Genomic DNA, 24,494 nt, shown 5'->3' with positions numbered 1-24,494 from the left:
GTCAGGGAGTGCCCACTTGGCGAAGAAATGATTATGCCTGCCTTCTCAAATCACATTCCAATTCATAAAAAATACACATATGCTAGAAAATGGGCAGTGGCCCAAGCCCCTGCCTTATATAAAAATCATATAGGACGGGATGAGGATTCTCCTCACCTTAAAATTCAGTTAAAAAATCAACCTACTGCACAGAAGCAGTATCCTGTTAAGCAAGAAGCTAAAAAACAAGTCAGGGAGATCTTAGATCAACTTGAATACCAGGGGGTGATTGAAATATGCACCTCACAAATGAACAACCCTTTGTTCCTTGTCTCCAAACCAGACGATTCATATCGTCTAGTTTTGGATTACAGACACCTAAACTCTTGTTGCAAAACATTTGCAGTATAAAACTCACACAGTGCAGCACTAATGAATAACATTGTGCGCAAAAAATATAAAACGACATTAGATATTTCAAATGGTTTCTTCTGTCAAAACATTGCACCAGAAAGCAGGTATTTGACCGCTTTCTCCAGTATGGGGGCCCAGGGGCAATTTTGTCGTCTCCCCCAGGGATTCAAGAACAGCCCAGGATTATTTTCAGCCAGGGTAACAGAATTACTACAAATGTATGATGATGAGGCATCATCTTATATCGATGACATCTATCTTACAGACGATGACCTGGAGACACACTTGAAAAGAGTGAACACCATTATACTTGGGTTCGCATCTGAAGGGTACAAATTCAACTTTAAAAAATCACGAATTGCCCACCTCACTGTCCTATTTTTAGGATATGAGTCATCAAGTAAAGGCAAAAGCCTAGCAGGCAACTTCTTAGAGAAGTGTGCAGTACTCCAAGCTCCAAAAACGCTGAAAAACTTACAATCAATTCTAGGTTTCCTGAATTTCGGAAGAACTTACATTCTAAACTACGCAGAGAGGGTTAAACCCCTCTACGAATTAATAAAACCTGATTTCAAACCAATTAATTGGACACAGAAACACACATAAATACGATCAATACAAACAGACATGTTAACGAAAACAAAACTGCAAACACGCGCAAACGAACGCAACCTTGTAATCCGAGTCATCCCAGGAAGATGCGGATTTACGTACCTGACCTCTAATGAGAGGGAAACAGTACCAATAGCTTATAAATCACACTTGTACACACAAGCTGAAATGAAATTCAGTTCTACTGAAAAAATTCTGACTGCGGTCCAAACTGATGTAGCAAAAGAAAGAGCCTTAGCCCAAGGGAAGAGCATATCTGTTTTAACAGCAGTATCAGCCCTTGAGGAAGTAACAAGACAGAGCATTCCAAATGCTATGGCATTAGATCCAAAATGGATACAATGGGTTAATTCTCTTGCTGCAACAGACGTGATACATGCATGTGATCCCAAAATGAGAAAGCTAGAACATCTAGAATACGAACATGAATGTCCTTTGTCGATCGAAATTCTGCCTCTCGAACAGTACGCCTGTGTAATCTACACAGGCGTATCTGCACAACACTACGTTGTGGATAAACAAGTTTACAATGCAGCATGCGCGATTGTTAAAGGTCGCTGGCGCATAGGTAAATTTAGACCAATGATCACTAAAACTGAATCACTCAGAAACTGTACAGCTCAGCGAGCTGAACTACAAGCTTTAAAGATGGCGCTTTAGAATGCCGATCGCGAATTCCCCACACTAATAGTGTGCGACTCGCATTTCTGCGTCCAGTCTTACAATGATTTCATGCAGATCTGGATTAAAAACGGTTACAAAGATGAGACAGGTGTCACAATAAAGCATAAAAAACTATGGGAACAAGTAGTTCTTTTACAGAAAGAACTACGAAAGACTCGCGTGATACATACGCAGAGTCTTCGACGTGATGGCGTTCACGTTGCAGGAAATTCATTGGCTAACAAAGCCACAACGGCAGCTGTTCAACCAGCTTCTGTAGCTACAAAAAAGCGTGCTAAAAAACAAATAGATGGAGAAACCATGCTGGCAGTAAAAGCCGCATTAAAAGGCGACTATGCGGCATTACCTCTAAAATATCCACTCAATAATACATACATAATTGATGCGAACTCCGTTCCTTTTGCTCGAATCCCTGGAGTGGGGGACAGAGTAATCCCAAACACGAACCCGAAGGGTTTACTTGATTCAAGAAGCACACATGGGAATGGGTCTGAGGCACCAAGAGATCTTGAAATCTCTAATAGAATTGCAATCAAAATACCGGGGATGAGCGTGCATGTTTATAACTTTGCATTAGATTGTCAGATCTGCAACAGAGATCGCAGTTGTGAACCGGACCAGATACCAGCTCAGACACCTCGATTAGACAGCATTAGGCTATCTACACGCAGACGTCCACACGGAAAGAAGCGATCTCATAAATATTCAGACGAGATTCATTTGGATGTGGCCCCAGCGCTCGGCTGACGCCAGAACTGTTATAAAAGATTTGCGAGTCTTTATCGGCACATACGCAATTGACATGCTACATTCTGACCAAGGTCCTTCGTTTAGCTCTCGAGCTTACAAGGAGGCCATGGCCAGCTTGGACATTGCATTGCGGTACTCTAGTCCATTCCATCCTGAGGGAAATGCGGTAGTGGAGAGAAAAAACTGTGACATAAAGCAATCTATAAGAGCGAGGGTATTAGGTTCGGGTGATGGGTGGGTCAAACATCTCATAAGTGTCCAACTTAGTCTTAATAATCTGCCAAGACATTCTCTGGGTGGAATCACTCCGTATGAACTTTTGTTTGGTACAAGAATGATAATCAAAGACCTCGATAGTCAGACTTCAGTGGTGGAACAAAAAACCTTTGATATCAAAGATCGTTTGGCTGTTTTACAGGACTTAAATGAGACAAGAAGAAGTCTAAGTAACACAAAGCTAAAGCCAACGGCCACTGAAGAAAAAAAACCTGTCCCAGCAAGACCTGTCTGGATTCCAAAGATTGGGGATCTGGTCAGAGAAAAGATCGCGGTGAAGAACGAATTTGGGCTTTCTTACAGGAAAGCAGTACCTGTCTTAGCAATCAGCGGAACAAGATCAGTAGTACTACCGCCCCTTGCTGGTAAAAAGGAGAACAGAGTTGTATCAATCGACCTGGTAAAACCACAATCATGTGGCCAATAATAAGTAGTAGGCCCAGTGGACTCCCAAGAAGTAGCAGAAGACCAAACCTTGCTACAATTCAAGATGTTCAAACTGAGAGACTGATCACATTTGATAAACCTGCAGTGAATAAAGAAGGACTATGCAACAAAGCCATGGAACTTGTGCCTCTTGAAATCCAAATTGCAACAGCTCGTCAAGAAATACCTGTCTACAATGATGTAGCCTCTGACCATACAAATGCAAAGATTAATGAAAGTCCGGAAGCAATTCCAACAATTGACAGAACTGCATCTGGCTACTTCATCAATTTCGATGACTTTTCTGAAGATCCAAGTGAACACGAAGAAAATCCAGCAAATAAAACTTTCAAAGAAAAAATAACTGAACTCTTTCATCAACTTGGAGAAACATATCTGATTTCACCATGGGTTGAATTGTGGATTGTGTTAGGTGTACTTTTCCTCCTACTCTGGCTAATTTTGGTTTTAAGCTTGGGAAGAATGATTGATGAAAAATACAGTACAATGGACACAGCAAGTCAGAAAATCAACTTGGTTCTAAGGCCTCACAGATCTTCTCACATTGAAAAAGGAGAACTATCATCAGTAAACATCACAGCCATTCCTATACCTGGTGGTGTAGCATGGGACGCTACTGATTACGACATCTATGGCCTGGTTGAACTCTTGAAATATCCACATCAGTTCAAGGTTTCTTTAAGTGACTTTGTATCACCTAGCACTTTCTATGATGATTGGGACTTTGAAACTATTAATAATATGATGTCAGATTTAGAAATGTCAGCAAAATCTACAGAACATGATTATTTAGAAGGTTCATCAGATTATGAAGAAATGTACTGCTTTAATCGTTATGGGCAACACTATTTGCATAAATCTGCTAATCCTAGAAATGTTTTCACTTATAATCAATGGGAACATTGTCCAACACCGCCAAAAGGCAGCTCGAAAACATTTTATGAGAAATTCCCATACTTCTTAGGGTTTAATAACACTGATCCAGAAACGTTTTATTTTAAGATTATAAATAAGACAGGAATGAAAAACATGTTGACAAATACTAAACTGATATATTCTGTAAAAGTTTATGAAAAATTGTCTACATTTGGTTTTGAATTTTGGAAAAACAACATTGAGACAAAAACTGTCTGGGGTACAAAAGGCTGGCAGGTACAAGATTTAGAATCATTATTCAGAGCCTGCATGATCCCAGAACAGATAATGTTCCTGAATGACACCATTCAACAAACAACCTGTCTTGGCCTAGCCAGGATAAAGGACTTAAACAAACCGTCTATACCAAAGCCCATACCTGATAGTAATAGCACTACAGATGTGGAGATAGACGTATCCCATATTTTACACCAAAATAGAACTAATCCTGATTGGAGAAAATGGTTGATCTGGCCCACAGACACTAATAACTGTCAAGATAGATTCCTGAACAAAACACAGGGGTTCAAAAAGAACAGGCCAGACACAAGATATTCCCAGAGACAACATCCAGGGATAATAACAACATACAGTGCAGGAAAACTATGCCTGGAATGGCTACAGAAATCCACACTACTTGTAATTAAGCAACACTTGACCTTACTTAAAGAAGGTGCTAACTTGCGAGATTTCTTATTGGGACCTCGCAAACAGCGTCAAAAGCGTTTCATATACGCCGGTACATATGCTGCTTACAACGAAGCTTGGAAAGTAACGCAAATTGAAACTGCTGAAAAAATACGATAAATTTATCGTACTATTCAGAAAAAACACTGTCTGTAGTGGACAATGAGTTAATGACTCTGTCCTCCAGAATTTATTCACTGGACAGTATTGTATCATCTGCTATTGATATAATAGAACAGGATATGCTAATGTTACAACATGGCCAGTCGCAATTACAATCTATTGTAAGTTAGGCTGGATGTTACCAGGGCCGGACTGGGAACTGAAAGCAGCCCTGGCAAATTTTTCAAGACCAGCCCCCGTCCGGCGCGTAGCAGACCAGCCCCCGTCCAGCGCGTAGCGAGCGAGCGCAACGAGCGAGCCCGACGGCCACTAGGTGGGTTTGGGGGGGTTCTCCCCCCAAGAAAATTTCGAAAAACGACAGACCAAAATGGTGAATTTTACAGCATATTTTTCCTTACATATTTAAATTGTATCAACTTTCAAAGCACAGTAAACAGTAGATGATGACCTTAAAGAACATCAGGTTACCCACCCAGTCATATGTATTCATAGGCATTCTTTCAGAGAGCACCAAAAATAGACACAAGTTTGCGAGAATGTTCTGTACATTGGTCATCGAACGTCACGTCCGGTAAATGCTGTGTTTCAACTAGTAACTCCTGTTGTGCACGAATCCTGGACGTTTTTTCTCAGGCAGGAAAATGTAACATGCATTTGGTTAAAACCCTATGGTAGGGTGACCAACTGGCATTGGTGCAAATTCAGGACGGTGAGTGTAAAAATTCAGGACAAAGGGTCAAAATTCAGGACACAAATTCAGGACAGCAGGCCAAAATTCAGGACAAAACTTCAGGACAATAGGTACGTTTTACAGACACATCAGAGGTCGCGCAATAGTATATAAGTAAGCCCAGCCATTTCCAAACATATTCAACCATTTGCAAACCTATCCATCATGTATCCTTCCATCTATCATTTCACTCATCCATCCCTTCATCCATCCCCTCATCCATCCTTTCACTCATCCTCCATTATCCATCCATCCACCCTTTCACCCTATCCATCTGTACACTTATCCATCCACTCTTCATCCCATCCATCCATTCACTCATCCATTCATCCATTTACCCTTTCACCAATCCAGCCATCCTTTCACTTACTAATCCTTCCACCCATCCACTATTTTAGTCATCCACCCATCCTCCCTTTCTCTCTCCATCGACCATTTCACTTAGCCATCCTTCCTTCCATCCATCCATCCACCCATCCATCTATCTACTCATCCACTCATGAATCCATCCATTGACCCCATCACTCATCCATCTATCATTTCACTCCTTCACACATCTATTCATCCTTTTGTCATCTACCCTCCCTTTCACTCACTCATCCATCCTTATATCCACCCTTTCACTCATACGTCCATTCATTCACCCTTGCACTTATCAATCCAGCAATCCATCCATCATTTCACTCATCCACCTACCCTCCCATCATCCACCCAACCATCCACCCACCCACCATCCACCCACCCACTCATCCATCCTTTCACCCTACCCACCATCCAATCCACTGATCCATCCTTTCACCCACCCACTATCCACCCACGCACTCATCCATCCATCCTTTCACCCACCCACTCATCATCCATCCATCCTTTCACCCACCAACTCTCCATCCATCCATCCTTTCACCCACCCATCATCCATCCATCCATCCGTCCTTCCCCTCATCATCCATCCTTCCCCTCATCATCCATCCTTTTCCCTCATCATCCATCCATCCTTTTCCCTCATCATCCATCCATCCATCCTTCTACCCACCCACTCATCATCCATCCTCCATCCATCCATCCTTCCCCTCATCATCCATTCTTCCCCTCATCATCCATCCATCCTTTCACTCACCCATCCATCCATCCATCCTTCCCCTCTATCCATCCCCTCATCCATCCATCCATCCATCCCCTCACCCATCCATCCATCCCCTCACCCATCCATCCTTCCTTCCCCTCACCCATCCATCCTTCCTTCCCCTCATCCATCCATCCTTCCCCTCATCCATCCATCCTTCCCCTCATCATCCATTCTTCCCCTCATCATCCATCCATCCATCCTTTCACCCACCCATCCACCCATCCATCCATCCTTCCCCTCTATCCATCCCCTCATCCATCCATCCATCCCCTCACCCATCCATCCATCCCCTCACCCATCCTTCCTTCCTTCCCCTCACCCATCCATCCTTCCTTCCCCTCATCCATCCATCCTTCCCCTCATCCATCCATCCTTCCCCTCATCCATCCATCCTTCCCCTCATCCATCCTTCCTTTCATCCATCATTCCCCTCACCCATCCATCCCATCCATTTATTCTTCCCCCTCATCCATCCATCCATCCTTCCCCTCATCCATCCTTCCCCTCCATCCATCCATCCATCCTTCTCCTCATCCATCCATCCTTCCCCTCCATCCATCCATCCATCCTTCTCCTCATCCATCATCCTTCCCCTCATCCATCTTTCCCCTCATCCATCATCCAGCTACCCTTCCACCCATACATCCAGCTATTTACCATTTCTCTCCATCCTTTCCCTCACTCATCAATCCATCCATCCTCTCTCATTATCCATTTATTCAATCTTTCATTCATCCATTCACCCTTTCACTAATACATCCAGCCATTCACCCAACCCTTCACTTACTTACTCGCCCACCTTTCCATATTAATTTTGAGCTGAGCTCTTTTGAGAAGAGGCCCATCAAGAACGTCACCCTTGCTGCAGGGGCCGTTCCAGGACTGGGACAGAAGCCACCCAGGGCGGAGACAGGATCCACCACAGGGGGGGACAAGAGCCATCACAGGTGGGGGTGGACTGGAGCCACAACATGGGGGGGACTGGAGCCATCACAGGCGGGGGAGGGGGTGGGGGGGTGGACTGGAGCCACCACATGAGGGGACAGGAGCCATCACTGAGGGGAGGGCAGGAGCCATCACAGGAGGGGGAACAGGATCCACCAGGGTGGGCACAGGGGTGGGCATGCAGTATTCTAGTATCATCTTGGGCTCCTCGCCCCCTCCTGCACAAGACAACGAGAAGACAGGCTCTCTGTCCAAAATGCCATCCCCCACTGTGATGTACAGTACTTGCAGGAGATACTCTAAGAGAACTGATTGAACTTGATTGTCCTCCATACTTTGTTAATCAGTGTGGGTGCGATTGTGCCATTTCTTTATTTTATTACATTATAGACTGCATGTTTGAAGAACCGAGGTTTGCTTACAATTTAGTGACAGTAATTACGCTCAGAACCACGTGCTGACTCGGTGTAATCAGGGGTGTAATCTGGCCGAGTCTCGGATGTTTGGGGCCCTGGGTAGAAATGGAATGTGTGAGCCCCCCTCTAAATAGCAGAGACATGACACATTCAGGGCTGTTTGCATGTGAATAGATGTCGCTGCTCCTGAAGTTGCAGCCCCTCCCTCTCAGTCACCTTGGAAGCACCTCTTAACAGGTCATCAAGGGCTGGAGGTGTGAGGGTTGCCCCCCTCCCTCTCAGTCACCTTCGAAGCACCTCTTAACAGCCGGTCATCGAGGGCTGGAGGTGTGAGGGTTGCCACCCCGCTGTGCAATGTTGGCTGCAGTCTGATAAATTAGTTGTTTAACCATTATTTCTTATGCTGTGAAGCTAGCAGCTAACGTAAACTCTCTCTTTACTCAAATGATTGTTATTTCTGATATTTATGATTCCCTCTTCTTCACTGCTTTATTTTGTCCGCGAGCAAGTGTCACTCATAGTCGTTGAAATGTCACACATAATTTCAGTGAAATTATCAAAATCCTGGTCACACTCACACATACTAATCTGAAACCTTGGCAGCTATGAGTCAGTCACGTCCACACTGCCACCAGGGCCTGGTGGTCACGTGACGTAGCGCTGGTGAAGCAAACAGCGCAGCGCTGCCTGCTTCTTTACTTTCAAGTTTCTCGGGGGGCCAGGGCCGGGCAGAAATTAAAACTGACTGACTCACTCACCTCGGCGCCGGCGGCCTGCTGTCCAGTGTATGCTGACTGCTGTTGGTGGTGGGGTCGGTCAGTGTCGGGTCACGGACGGTGGCACAGGCACTGTGGCAGAGGGGGGTCGGGCTAGGCCTAGGCGGCGCTAGTAGCCAGTCCACTGCCAGGAGCCAGCCATTAGAATAAAAATAATTTATGGACCTGGGCCTGGGCCTGGCGGGACTCTCCAACTCCGTGCGCGACTGCAGACTCCTCTCGTCAGTCACGCGCAGGCCTGCCAATGCGCATGCGGGAAGGAGGAGAATTACACCAGCCGCACCTAGAGAGGCGCGCCGCGGCCCGCGCGCAGACGCAGCAGAGGAGGGGGCAGGCATAATTCTGCGCGCTGCGCACAGGCACCTCCCCCCTCATCCTCCATTTGTTTATTGTTAGGTAACGGCCCGGTTTGCATGCACATACTGAGGCTTGCAGTTGCAGCGCTTGCTTGGGGGGGGTAGTGACAGTGTTCGTGCACGGTGCAGACGGTGACCTGCATGCATAGAGTGAGTCAGACACAGGATGATGTGCGAGTGCGGCCGTGAACAAAGTGAGTGTCGTGACGCACGCTGCCGGGGGCAAAATCGGCCCCCAGACACAAAACCGGCCCCCTTTTCAGAAACCGGCCCCCAAAACCCTCCAGCCGACCGGGGGATTGCCCGGTGCCCGGTCTCACCAGTCCGGGCCTGGACGTTACAAAATCTCCGTTCAGGCTACGTGCCATGGCGTCTAATCAACACAACGTCATTGTATTCTGTCTTTAACCTTACAGATAAACAAATCTCTTTGGCACAAAGAGGGGCAGACTATACGGTGCTCAGCATTGAAAAACTAGAAAGATTACCATTGACAGTCTCCGAAAAACCTGTCATTGAATGGATAATACATGGCACCATAACAATTCCGATAACGACTTTTCAGTTTCAATATTGCCAAAAGCACATACCAGCGGGCCTGTATGAAAGGTTGGGTAAAGGGTACATCAAGTCAACCTGGAATTTACCTTACACACATAGATGCTGGAGTGGGGGGAAAAAGAGGTATTTCTTAGTGGTAACAACTGTAAAAATTCACTGAGCGGTACACTTCTGTGTAAAGGAATTAACTTGCATGGAGCCTGCGAAGGTTCATCAAATAACCTTTCATGCCACCTGCACGGCACCCCTGCTACACAAATAGAGCCTTTTTTCAGACAACTTTCCAACCGCAGTTACGTTATGTTAAGTGACCGCAGCTGTTGTGGCATGTTGCCAGGAACAGCCTATCTCGTCAGTGTTACATCCAGGGTCACTTGCTGAATGCAAGTATTGTATCCAAACAGCAAACCAGAAAAGGAGGCAATGATATGGCCTTCTTTGAATATCTCTTCTATTCGAATTGAGACTTTAAGCAGAATGAAATCCATTCTTTTACAAACAACTGTGCCTTTAACCTCGCCTAAAGGAACGTATGATCTGCAAGTCGCAAGGACAGCAGCAGAGATACATGCATTATTATCAACAAATTGCCCCGTGCATTTCGTAGAAATGTTAAGTCAAATCCTAAATATGTCTGATACCAGTGGCATCACACATGTATTTAAAACAATTTTTTCAGGACTGTTAGCACCCTTTGAAGCAGTCCTGAGCATCTTCCCGAATTTCGTGCACTCTGTGTTCGGCGGCCTGCCTCTCATCTTGGGACTCGTAGCAGGAATCTTATTTTTGTTCCTTCTGCTCCTATATGGCAAGTCCAGTCACAGACAAAACTCAGGCTATAATGGAAGAAACGCTCCTAGCAATGTGATACCGAGATCGGATTACTAAAGTCCTCGGCTTGGCTCGGCTAAGAGATCTGAATACTACCTGGTTTCTTTCATTCAGACCAATCTGGCAAGATTGCATCCTACCTGTTCTACGATGCCTGCTCTGTGGAGAAGAATGCGTGTTAGACGTCTGTCTCACACTCCCATCAGCAGTACCTATGGATATCGATACTTTGCTTGGTTCGGTAATGGCTCATGCAACGTGTTGTCCCCAGCGGCTACCTATTCTGATGACGGCATTCGTTGAGACCTCACCATTACGCGACTAGGTGGCGGTGAGGTACGAGATGAAAGCGGCACACAGGTACAACCTTCTGTGACCATTGCTGATCTAGACACCGATGACGGCAATGCATCTCACATATGCACTATTTCTACTTTTTCGGACATGGTCCAACTTTCACCTACTGTTGTAGACGAATTATTTGCCAGCCTAACTGAGTTAATGTTCTCTCCTAACAACGAGAATAGCTCTTAAAACAACATGAGCACACAGTGTTCCCTGAACTCTGAATTCGGCCTTCAGTTTTGATCAACAGAACTTCTAAAAACTCTGGAACAATTTGCACATGTGCGTCATGCACGCGGGGAGAACCCTGCTGAAGGACACAGACGGCGCAACCACATCACTATGAACAGTTTCTGAAGCCCACAATCCACTCACCCAACAATCACTACTGCATGGCAATGTAAATAATGACTGGAGGCCCATGTATGTTGCATGAATAAATATTATTGTTATATCCACAATAATAACGTAATGTCTACATTCATAATATTGCAGCAGTATTGCGCCATACTGCTCCTAACTAGCCACTGGGCATGCTTGTATCATCAGCATTATCTAGGAAATGTTCAAGTAACTCAATTGCGCCTCCGGCGCGCAGCCCCCAAACGCCGCTCTGGCTCTTCCTCTGGGACGGCACGTGTCCCTGCAGTGGGCCTGGTGCTGCGGCGTAACACGCCAACCAGTGAGGCAGACAGGCTGCTGACACTGGAGGCGCCCTCACTGGTGTCGTCCCTCCCCACATTGCCTTCACCAGTAGGATGGAGTGCCAGTACGGCAGTGGTGACCTGCTCCAACACCCGTCCAACATCCTCGACACATTGGATTAGCTGCTGCTGCTGCGCCAGGCACCGTCGTGAGAGCTGGGAGGTGGCATTCCCCATTATGTAGTTTGAGCGGGTGTAGGCTGTCAGGCGCGTAAGGAGCTGCCGGTGGCGTCGGCGGGCGGAGTTGCGCTGCGATATGAGTGCAGCAGTGTTGGCCTCCATGGCTGCCGTCATGTGCTCAATCCTATCACCCACATTGGCCACATTGCGGCCAATGTTGTGTAGCTGCAGCTGAATGGCCCCTTGCCGTCGTGCCTGCTGTTGGTGAATGCGTAGCATCCGGCGCTCAGTGCTCATGCCTGGCATGCGCACAGCCATCCCCCTCCTGCCGCTGTGTGATGTGTCATGGTGGCGAGCCCTGACATGCCTGCTCTGCTGGCTGCCCACAGTGGGTGTGTGCACAGTCACCACAGTAGCTGCACCAGAAGTAGATGGTGCCGCTGGTGGTGGAGTTGTGGTTGGCAAAGGTGCAGCACCTGATGGTGCTGGAGCTGTTGGTCTTGCCCTGCCTGCAGGGTTAGGTGCTGCGCCGGATGGTGCTGGCGCTGTTTGTCTTGCCCTGCCTGCAGGGTTAGGTGCTGCGCCGGATGGTGCTGGCGCTGTTTGTCTTGCCCTGGCTGCAGGGTTAGGTGGTGCGCCGGATGGTGCTGGCGCTGTTTGTCTTGCCCTGGCTGCAGGGTTAGGTGCTGCCAATGATGGTGCTGGAGCTGTTGGTGTTGCCCTGGCTGCGGGGTGTGTTGCTACGCCTGATGGTGCAGGAGGTGTTGGTGTTGGCACCTCCTCGGCATCCTCTTCTGACTCATCGATCTGCAGCATGTCGCTGTCGCTGCTGTAGTAGGCGCCACCTGTGAGGGGAATAGGACTTACATTAATAGCATGTATCTGTCACACGTACAGTTGCTACATGCATGCTGGTTGACATTCCCTGCCTGGCTTAGCGATTGCTTATTTTGGGATATGTGAGGCTGCATTGGGGTTCTTTTACATTATGGGCAGACTACATGTCCCACAATGCTTGTGGCCATGATCTCATGTGCATTGTTTGAATGACTTGGAATGTATATGGGAGGCTATAGGGCCATGACCATTGTTAGGTGACAGGGTCGCAGTCGCATGCCACTTACCTTGGCTGTCTTGGCTGGGTCGGGATGAGTCCAGGTTGGTGACACCTATGCATGCCTCTGTCTCAAGGGTGTCCTCCACGCGGTCCTCCATGGGGGTATTGGGAGGGACAGTAGGTTCTCCGCCCCCAGTACCAGATGTCTCGCCCAGCCTCTCTGCCACCCTCTCCTTGGCACGACCTCGGAGGTCGTACCACCTCTTCTTGAGCTCGTCCAGTGACCTGTGTGTCACGCCCACAGCGTTCACTTTAGCTGAGATTCCTAGCCAGATGCGACGTCTCTCCATCTCTGGCACCCTCCGGGAGTCCTTTCCAAAAAGTTTTGCGTGGTTTTCAACCACTCCCTCGATGAGCTGCTCCAACTCCTGCTCGGAAAACTTGAGCCTTCTCTTGCGCCCGGTGTCACTGGGCCCTGGTGCAGACTCCTCTGACATTGCTACTGTCGCAAATGGGTAAATTGCGCTACTTTGGAGGTGTCCCGGTAGGAGCTCTGTTTAGCTGCAGCCTCGCGATCAGCCTCGCAGTTCAGAATGGGGGTGGGAACTGCCTGCTTCCTGGTTGTGATGTCATCACGGCGCTCGAAAAGCGACTTCCCGTTAGTGCGATCTCGCTACTGGCGAGATGTCGCTAATGGGGATTTGCGATGGCGCAAAATAGAGACGGAATATCTGGGTAATGGCGATTTTTCGGCGATTTTATTTTCTCGCTATCGATTTTAGCGCCCGTGTGCGAATCGCTTTATTTACTCGCTAACTATGATGAATTCCGATCTGCGCCTTTCCATTTGCGATTCGCTGTGAATCGCAAGTTGAGAGTCGCAGATTCCTTTCTTCATGAATCAGGCTGTATATGTATTGTGTTTGGTGCACCTCATATAGCTAATAGCATTTTTGGAATCGGTAACCAGTAGCACCAAAAGGTGACAGGTGCTGGAGATCTGTGCACAATCAATCTGATATGGTAGCAGGGATACAGTGATAGTGCTATCCATTGAAGTCCTTCACCTATTTTTGATTGTTTGCAAATAAAAAGGAGTAATGGTAAGCGTAATAGTAAGTGCAGACGTGTAGGGGTAAATTTGTAAGTAAAAGAAGGAGTAGGCAGTACAAGGAGGAATAAAAGAGTAAGAATGGGTGCAAGTAAGCATAAGAATAGAAGAGAGAGCGAGGCATAAATAAAAGGAAGGGGAGTAAGTGTAGGAGTATATCAAAATAGCCCAACTGCGCGTTTCAACTATTTGAGATGCTGCTCAAATTGGGTATGAAGCCTTATAGTACATCTGGTATCGTGCATCTCCTTCTTTGGTGTTGTTCATCAAATTATTTTCCAAGGTCATTTTGATCCTATTGTTGCACTGCTACTGTTAATCATTTCTGGATTCCAAAGAGCACTGGTTGCTGTGTCTGAGTAGACTGTTAAGATTAAATGGTAGGGTGACTTCAGGGTCTTCTGAAGCATCCTCTAGTCATGGGGGTTTTAATGTTAAATATCACAAGCCTTTGTCCTTAATAATATTCACAAATATTTACTGAGCACAATGAGACACAATAATAGGGTGGGTCCTACAGGTTTATTTGCATATATTTTTTGAATTTCCACTCACACAGCTGGGTTAATCCAGCGACTTCATATTCTAAGGGGAAAATTCCCTGACTTCTGAGAAATTGAATATGCCTTTGATCTGAGAGGAAGTGGCAGGGTGACCAGGAAGCGCCTCGTAACCCACAGTGCATAGGTGGGTGTTTTGAATCAGAGAGCATAGCAAAGAGAATTTTACAAGAAGTGAGATACAAATCATGAAGATATTTTAATCGTGACAGACAACACAACGGTATACCAGAGGTACATTAAAATATCAAGCAACATGGGGCAAGCGTCTTTGTAGTAACTTGTATGTCCCTTTAAGTAGTTTGGAATTTAGAAGTAAGGCATGTAATAAGAATGTCTGTATCTAATAACGTGTACCAGAATGTTATGACTCATGATGAAGCTGACTCTCAGCTGAGCTGCTTGCACTTATTGCTTCATTACTTCTAATAAAGCATTTATGGAATAATCTAATTAAATCTGATTACTACACTTAGGGGGTCATTATGATGACGGGCGGACTTTGTACGCCCGTCACCATAGTGGGGAACGGGACCGCCCGCCATAAGGGCGGGGGTCCCGTGGGGGGAATTAGGATGTGCCCGCCACAGTGGCGGGCACATCCTGTAGTTTTAGCATTGTGACGGGCGGTGCACTGTGCACCGCCCGCCACAATGCTAAAATTGCTTTTTTGCATTTGCATATGCAAAGCGGCAGGCACCGCGCGGTGCCTGCCGCTTTGCACATGCAAATGTGGGGGGGTACCATAGGTACCCCCCATGTGCCCCCCAACAGTGGTGGCAACCTGGGGGCCCTGCATGGGGCCCCCCTAGCAATCCCCGCCTGCCTTTCCGTGGCGGCATTGCCGCCGCGGAAAGGCCTCTACTTGGTGCCATTGTAATATGGCTGGCGGTGTCCATTGGACACCGCCACCATATTAATCCATTAAAGCGGCGGACGGTCTTTCCGTCCGCCGCTGTCCCCTCCGCCATCCTAATCTGGCGGAGGGGAAAACGAGAGTGCTTGTCGGGCGGATTGCCTCCGCCAGGGTGGCGGTGGCCACCGCCACCCTGGCGGAGGCAATCCGCCCGACATCCTAAAGGGGCCCTTAATTTGGCGACGGGCGGGAGCCCTCTTGGAGAAAAACGAGGTTGAACATAATTTGAGATGGATTCAGGATATTGAAGTGAGAGCGGGACGACAATGAACCTTTGGTAATTCATCTACTCTGGTTCCTTGCGTCTATGCTGGAGTGAGCACTCGTTGTTGGAGAAAACGGGAAATTCCATCTACGCGTGTGTTTTCGCTAAGTGAAGTAAGTGAATGTGTTTATAAACAAAGTGACAGCGACTGTTGGAGCCAACGGTGGTTAACATTTTTTAAATGCTGCGCTGTTTATCCGAGACGTCTAAGAACCCAGCATCGTCTGCGCGTTCCCCCGACGATTCGTCACAACGCGAGGGAGCATCTACATGGTCAAAGAAGAAGGACTGTACTCTCCTAGGTCTGTACGCTCCTACGCAGTCACGCAAATTCACACGCACGGAGACCATATTGGTTTTTTTATTTATCACTCCTGATTGAAAAGAAACGCTCCGTGAAGGAGGACAAACCGGACATCTTTGACTAGCCGAAACTCGTTAAACGTATCGTTAATAAGGAAGTTCATTCTGTTGGAAGCCTCGCTTTATGGTATTTACTGTTTCTTTCTCGCATTACGGTATTTACTGTTTTTTTCCTATTTTTTTTTCAAGTGCATGCAGCGTTATACTAAGATTTTGCTTGAGGTTAAATAGGAGAGAGACTTTTCACTTCAGTCTTCGTTGGATCCATTAACTACTGTAATTCTTTTTAACCATTGTGCTACTGTTCTTTTTGCTATTGCCTATGTTTTTGGGTAGACTTATTTTTTTTTACGAGCACTCTTGACACTTTTGCTTTCACCCGTCATAACTTTTACTTTCCTCATCAGTCATGTCTAATAATGGTACTGATGCGACCTCTTCAAGAACAAATGTTGCAGGAGATGCCACTCTGTCAAGTATGCACATCAATTCGCCTAAAGAATTTTTACCAACTCCTGGAGAACCTGTTGTAGCGTGGTTAGACTGGAAAGAATATTTTCTCAATTACATTGCGAACTTATAGGATGTCAACTGACTTTTCTCACCTGAAAGAAAAAAAATAGTTGTTACATTCTCTAGGTCCTGAAGGGTTACGCGTTTTTAACGAGTTGCATACGCATGAGAGAAGTGAGAGTGATATGGATGTGTTTCAAATGGCTATTTTAGATTTAGATGACCACTTTTCCCCTTCAGTATGTATTGCAGTCACAAGACACACTTTCTTTCACGGGAAGCAGGAGAAACCTGAAACAATTGAAGAATATGTGTCTGCATTTAAAAAACTAGCACATAAGTGTAGATTTACACAACTACACAACGAGTTCATTCATGACCAAGTGGTCATGTATACCAAGAATAAAAGCTTACAGGATAAGCTTTGGATAGAAGGCAAAGTTGTTTGAAAGATATTATTGCTATAGTAAAAAAAGCGGAACTCTTGGAACGTTGTGGAAAAGCTACACTTTCTCAAGATAAAAAAAGATTCTGAAGGAGTTGTGGGGAAGGTCGTAGAAAAGAAACCATCATATAAAAGTTACAGAGATGCAAAGAAGAAAAGGCGATAATTCTGAGCAAAAGAAATATGGTACTTTCATTTGTTACAGATGTGGTAGTTACTCGCACTCTGCAGCACATGAGAAGTGCCCGGCTAAATCTGCAAAATGTATGGAATGTGGGTTGATTGGGCATTTCTCTAGGGATTGCAGATGTAAGCCTAAAAAAAGTCTAAAGGAAAGGTTGCCTGTGTACAAGATGGGGATGATGATAGTCGCTCAAGTTCTAGTGATGATGATGTGCAGGTTAACTGTGTCCAGAAGAAGAAGGTGGTACTAAATATCACTAGTAGTTCTTCGTCAAAACCCTTGTGTTTGGTCTCTCTTGGGGGCATTACAGTCCAATTAGCTGCAGACTCAGGATCCCTCTTTACCATTGTTTCACAAGATGTATGGAAAAGTCAATTCATCAACAATATTGGTGTGTGGTTAGAACCAAACGACATTTCAGCTGAGAGTTTCACAGGGGAAAAATTGGCATGTTGGGTTTTAGAACCTTAATATTTCATTTCAGGGAGAGACAGTCAGTTGGGAAACTCTATATAGCGAAAGAAGGCCAGTCTTCTGGGGTGGAAAGACCAGAAGTTGTTAAATATCATCCTTGATCCGAACAGTAAGGAGCAAGTTTTGGTCTCGGGTGACAGTGAGGATACCAGAAAGTGGGTTCTACAAGAGTTTCCGGACGTTTTTGCTAACAGTATGGGAAAACTCAAGGGTTTTACCCATCAGGTTTGTCTAAAAGAAGGGGCTGTTCCGAAAATACATAAAGCAAGAAATATTTCCTTTATAGTTAGGGAGGAAGTTAAAGGGGAATTGGAAAAAATGTTAAGTAATAACGTCATTGACCCTGTGGAAACTGCTGAATGGGTTTGTCCATTGGTCGTTGCCCGAAAATCCAATGGGAAGGCCCGTTTGTGTGCGGACTTAAGGTATCTGAATAACAATATTTTGATTGACCAGTTTCCCCTTCCCAGAATTGACGAAATGTTATCCTTGACACAAAATGCTAAATGGTTTTCCACATTGGACCTCTCTGCTGCATATCACCAAGTTGTGTAAGACAAAGGGAGCAGACAGTTTACCACATTTTGTACACCTTTTGGGTGTTACAGATTTAAACGAATGCCTTTTTGGGTTGGCATCAGCCGCTGCTGTATTTCAGAGGCTGATGTCAAACCTATTCGGTCACATTCGTGAGGTCGTATTCTTTCAGGATGACATTCTGATAATAGGAAAGGACAGATTACAGCATGATGCCATCCTTAGAGAGGTTTTAACCATTCTTAAAGACAATGGGTTAATTACTGAAGGTAGCAAATACAAATTTGCAGAAAAATCTGTTACATACTTGGGTCATGAAATGGGTGGAACAGGCATAAAACCTAAGAGCAATTTGGTGGAAGCCATCTTCAGTGCCCCTTCACCCAAATTAAAGGATGAACTTAGATCTTGCCTTGGTTTGGCAGAATTTTATTCTAAGTTTGTTAACAACTTCTCACAGAAAACATATGATATGCGGTTACTAAAGAAGAACAAAGCTAGCTTTGTATGGAGTGGCGCTTGTCAAAGGTCATTTGATAGCATCAAGGAAGCTATTGCTGGTGGCCCTACATTAAAAGGATTTGATCATCTCGCAAACACATTTGTCACTACAGACGCCAGTGACACTGGTTTGGGGGGTGTTTTGTCCCAAATATCTGAGCAGGGCAGAGAGGTTGTCATAGCTTTTGTGTCACGTTCTCTTTCTCCCACAGAAGAGAAATATTCAGTGATAGAACGAGAAACGTTGGCTTGCGTGTGGACCATGGAGCATTTTAGAAAATTAGTATGGGGAAAGAAGTCTATTTTACGCTCGGATCATAAACCGTTGACTAAACTGCTCACTACTGAGGGTCTTTCGAGAGCCTCGGCAAGAATTGCTAGAATGTCAATGAGACTTCAAAATATTGTGTACGAAGTGCAATATGTCCTTGGATCAAAAAATGTTATTGCCGATTTTCTTAGTAGACTGTCTTTACCGCTGAAGGAAATTGACCCCGATCCCTGGTTTATTTTTTTGTTGCTGGAGTGTTTACCGACACTACCGGTTTACGTAAGAGTGATTGGGAAGAAGAATATAAGAAGGATGATATTTTGTTAGATGTTAAAAACAGGATCACAAACTGGTGGTCTAACGAGTGCAAACTTAATTTGGAGTTAAGAGCATTTTGGGAGGTACGTGACAAATTGGGTATAGATGGTGAATTTATTTGTAGAGGAGAAAAAATTGTACCGCCTAAAGGTATGCGGGCAAGGATTGTTTTGATTGGTCATGAGGGACATCCAGGTGTATCTTGTACAACGAGAAACATTAAAGCATTGTATTGGTGGCCAAGAATTGATTTAGACATTGAAAGATTTGTACGTGCTTGTGTAAGTTGTGAAGGTTCAGACAAAGCACAAAAGACATTCAACCCTCCTATGTCGTCACTTGCTTGTCCCAATTTACCATGGGAAAACGTCGCCTTATATATCATGGGACCCATGGTTTGGCAAGATGGAGTTACCTTACCAAGATTATTTTAGTATTGGTTGACCTTTTTTCAAGGTGGCTTGAGGTTGATGTCATGAAAGTAGACACTGAGAGTGTTATTGGTTTCTTGGAGAAATGTTTTTTATGAGAAGGTTTTCCGGCTTCCATATTAACCGATAATGGAGTTCAATTTAAATCAGATTTGATGAAAAAGTTCATGGATAATACTGGCATTGAACAGAAATTTACTGCCTTGTATCATCCAAGGGGTAATTCTGTTGTTGAGAGAGTTAATAGAATATTGAAAGGTGTTTTACAGTTAGCAAAAAAAGGTAACAAGTATTGGGATGATGAACTCAATAAGTTGCTATGGTCATACAGAGTAACTGTCCATGATACAGTTGGGGAAAGTCTTTTTGGACTAATGCGTGGAAGGTTTCCTTTTTGTAGGATTAATCCCGGATAAATGGGTGGAAGCAAAATGAACGACTGGGATTGTGAACAGGTGAAGAAATCCCTCATCAACTCGCAATGTAAAAATAAACTTTATTTTGATGCCAAACATGGTACCAAGGTAGTTTGCATAAAGGTGGGACAATGTGTTAGAGTTAAGTGTGGAAAAAGGTGGGCAAGTTACAGCCTAAGTTTTCTGATCCTAGGATAGTGACTAAAGTCATGTGAAACACAGTTGAGCTGGATGATGGTAGTATCCATCATATGAGTCGCATTTCCATGTCAGATGGTTCTAGTATTAGAGAGAAGACATGTACTATGGAAACGAAGAAAGAATATTGGTGGATGGATGTTTTACTTTCTGTTGAAAGGGGGAATGATGTTACTAAGGATTCTAATTGTACGGATTCTGGTTCCCTTTCTGGAGTTCAGGATGCTACGTCTCATTTGTTCGATTTTGGGCCACATGACAGGTGTAGTACGTCAAGGCTAGAGAATGGAGTGAGTATTGAAGTTCCCCGGGAGAAGTGTAGTAGTGGTGAGTTGGGGATTGATTCCAAAAGGTTTGAATCCGATGATCAGGTTGAAGTAGGAGAATCTGGTTTGCATAATGGATCTTTGGTTGAAGAGGGGGTTTTGGTTGAAGAGGACAATGTAAAGAATAAATCCAGCAAGTGTGGGAGACGTATAGTAACTCCTAAGGAGTTTGAGTATTTTGTTCGTTTTTAAATTTCCTCTTTTGTTTTCATTTTTATTATTATTATTTTTTGTTTCATTAAGAAGGGAGATGTGTAGTAACTTGTATGTCCCTTTAAGTAGTTTGGAATTTAGAAGTAAGGCATGCAATAAGAATGTCTGTATCTAATAGCGTGTACCAGAATGTTATGACTCATGATGAAGCTGACTCTCAGCTGAGCTGCATGCACTTATTGCTTCATTACTTCTAATAAAGCATTTATGGAATAATCTAATTACATGTGATTCTACAGTCTTTCTTTTGAGGAGAGCCTAACCCAGCACTACCTTTTGGCTGCCCCTCTGAAACATCTAGTGATGTCTCTTCCCAGCTCTCACCAGTTTCTCCATATAAAAGAAAGACTCACATAACTTTCCAATTGTGAAAATAACTTATCAAACCCTGCATATTGTGACACACTTCTGTTGCTAAGTAACCAAGACCTGTGACAGTCATGTGTCTACCAATATGAGCTTTGCGGTCTAGGATTAAATTTCTTACCACGCAAACTCAATGCTAGCGTACATAAAGAGGAAGAAAGAGCATCTGCTGTTGGTCATAAATATTATGGGACTGTAGATACATGTGCACCTTTTAAATGTGGTTATTTAATAACAAGTGAGAGTTTATGTAAGCATGCCAGGTGGCTAGCTACTCTCTTCAGCTGCAAGACAAATGACAAGACTGAAGCAGTTTCTGCTTCCCAACTTAGTCCTCAGCGGATCTTGCAATGTTCCCCTTACAATGCCAGGTAAGAGTACCTTACTGTGGCGATAGACGGTACTTACTCTGGTGCTTGTGAGGAAAATACTGTACTAACATGGAGACAAATCTCTACTTATTTAGCAGGCATGAATGACCAAATGTGACGGGATGAAGGCACTAGTCCTAAGTGATTATTGGGTTGACTCTGTGGTAGGTATTGTATTGACATTAAGTGATACATTAGTTTAATTAGTGGAGACCTTCAGTCATATTGATAGGATTTCTAGATACTGTGAGTTTCAGCTTTATGTACTTAGGGTCATGGTACCAAAGTAAATGTAAGCCCTAGTAGACTGGTGATAAGGTAAGGCGTATGAGGTAAATGTGGTTCTCCGGTAGTATCCTTTGCATCAGACACGATGATGACCTGACAACCCATCTCTGTGTCAGTAAGTCCTTCAGCCATGCACATTGATTTGATGTAACCATTTTACACACCACTGCCTCCTAATGTTCAGCCATTCTTGAATAAAATAAGTGGGGAACCAAAAATGTAGTTTTTTTCACTACAATGATCAGCTTTTAGGATTTCTACAGTTAAAATAATTATGGCATCTTTAGCCTAATCTTTGCTGGGTGGTGCGATAAAATCAAAACACTGAAAAAAAAGAATGGTCCAGAAATTCAGTCACGTTGAGTCCAGAAACTTGATCACTTCCACTCATACACAAAGCCCGCATCCACAGAAGCAGAACAGTGGATCGGTCATTCTCCTACCAAGCCGCCAAATCCTAAAATCACCTCTCCCAACACATCAGGGCCTCCTTTTTAGGCCTCCTCCTCAATTCTTGCACTTTGCCAGAATCTGAAGACCTAGCTTTTCAATGAGTCTTCTTGCAGAACCATTAAGACTGTCTGTACTCAGGTCCATTCTCCCCACACTTCTACTCTCATCTACTCACCGCCTGGATACGCTCACAGGTGACAAGCAGCTCTCTACAAATCCACATTACATACATTACGTTCACAAATGGGGTTTCTACATGTACCAAATAGAATTCTCTTAGGAAGACTGAGCAATTAATAGTATTACATATTTATTGCAGTTCCTCGCTAGACTAGTTCCATCAAATTATTCATCTACAGCATTCATTACATTTAATTATTTTTTAGGTTTGACAAATGTATCTTGTCCTCAAGAAGAATTGTGTAGGTCAGGAGCAGCTACAACAATCACGAGGGGGGTAGGGTCATAGGGAAAATTTAAAGACCTGCCCTGGTTCACATCCCCAAATAATACCTATAATCAACAAACTAGAACTGGGGATCTAAATGTCCATATAGGGACGGGTTACTCTAAACTTCACGGTGGTAAGTTAGTACTCAAGTTACAAAGGGAACCCTAAACAGAGAACTCTTAACAGGAAGAGAGCACTTGAGTGAATAAAGCAAGATCCGAGCTAATATATCTGGATTGCCATCAACTTAACCGTGTGATCAGTATTATCATTTGGTCATCCAGTTAAACAAATAGCATGCCTCTTGATCATAGAGACATACTACCCTTGCAGAGATAGTAAAACTGGATCTTGCCCACAGTCACTCGTTGGACAACAACTGAATAGTTGATTGCAAGTAAGAGAGAAAGTGCAGTGCAAAAAACAGAAAAAGTGGTGAGTTAAAATAGAGTGGTGTGACCAAAAATAATGCACATTTTATTAGAGTATGGGTACATCCCCTAATTAAAAACAGAACAGTGCAAAAGGCAGTATGAAAAAATAGCTGCCAAAAAGGGCCAACATGTTTCAGCCAATCGGGCAAATAATCCCTAGGCTTTCGTCAGGGCCTCTGCTCTCAAAGATTGCTACTGCATACAATAGTGATAAGAATGAAAGAAAATCAGAAAAAAACATTCTATAAAGGTTGGAATAAATACAACCTGCTATAAACAAACCCTCCGCATCAATTGAATGCAGATGGCATCCAGTTTGACCGGGGGCTGGACCTCACCTCTCCTGGACTGTGCACAGGATTACGAGGCCCCGCTCTGTCCGTCGTTGCCTCAAGACTATCCTCAGGATAGTGCAAAAATAATGCACATTTTATTAGAGTATGGGCACATCCCCTAATTAAAAACAGAACAGTGCAAAAGGCAGTATGAAAAAGTAGTGTTGTTGCCTCAAGATCCAGCCCCCGGTCAAACTGGATGCCATCTGCATTCAATTGATGTGGAGGATTTGTCCATAGCAGGTTGTATTTATTCCAACCTTTATAGAATGTTTTTTCTGATTTTCTTTCATTCTTATCACTATTGTATGCAGTAGCAATCTTTGAGAGCAGAGGCCCGACGAAAGCCTAGGGATTATTTGCTTGATTGGCTGAAACATGTTGGCCCTTTTGGCAGCTATTTTTTCATACTGCCTTTTGCACTGTTCTGTTTTTAATTAGGGGATGTACCCATACTCTAATAAAATGTGCATTATTTTTGGTCACACCACTCTATTTTAACTCAACACTTTTTGTGTTTTTTGCACTGCACTTTCTCTCTTACTAGCAATCAACTATTCAGTTGTTGTCCAACGAGTGACTGTGGGCAAGATCCAGTTTTACTATCTCTGCAAGGGTAGTATGTCTCTATGATCAAAAGACATGCTATTTGTTTAACTGGATGACCAAATGAGAATACTGATCACACGGTTAAGTTGATGGCAATCCAGATATATTAGCTCGGATCTTGCTTTATTCACTCAAGTGCTCTCTTCCTGCTAAGAGTTCTCTGTTTAGGGTTCCCTTTGTAACTTGGGTACTAACTTACCACCGTGAAGTTTAGAGTAACCCGTCCCTATATGGACATTTAGACCCCCGGTTCTTGTTTGTTGATTATAGGTCAGAAGCAGTACAAATACA

The sequence above is a fragment of the Lissotriton helveticus genome, chromosome 5_1 (genome assembly GCF_964261635.1).
Source record: "Lissotriton helveticus chromosome 5_1, aLisHel1.1, whole genome shotgun sequence".
In the NCBI taxonomy this organism is placed as follows: Eukaryota; Metazoa; Chordata; class Amphibia; order Caudata; family Salamandridae; genus Lissotriton; species Lissotriton helveticus.
Note: the sequence above shows the minus strand (reverse complement) of the source record.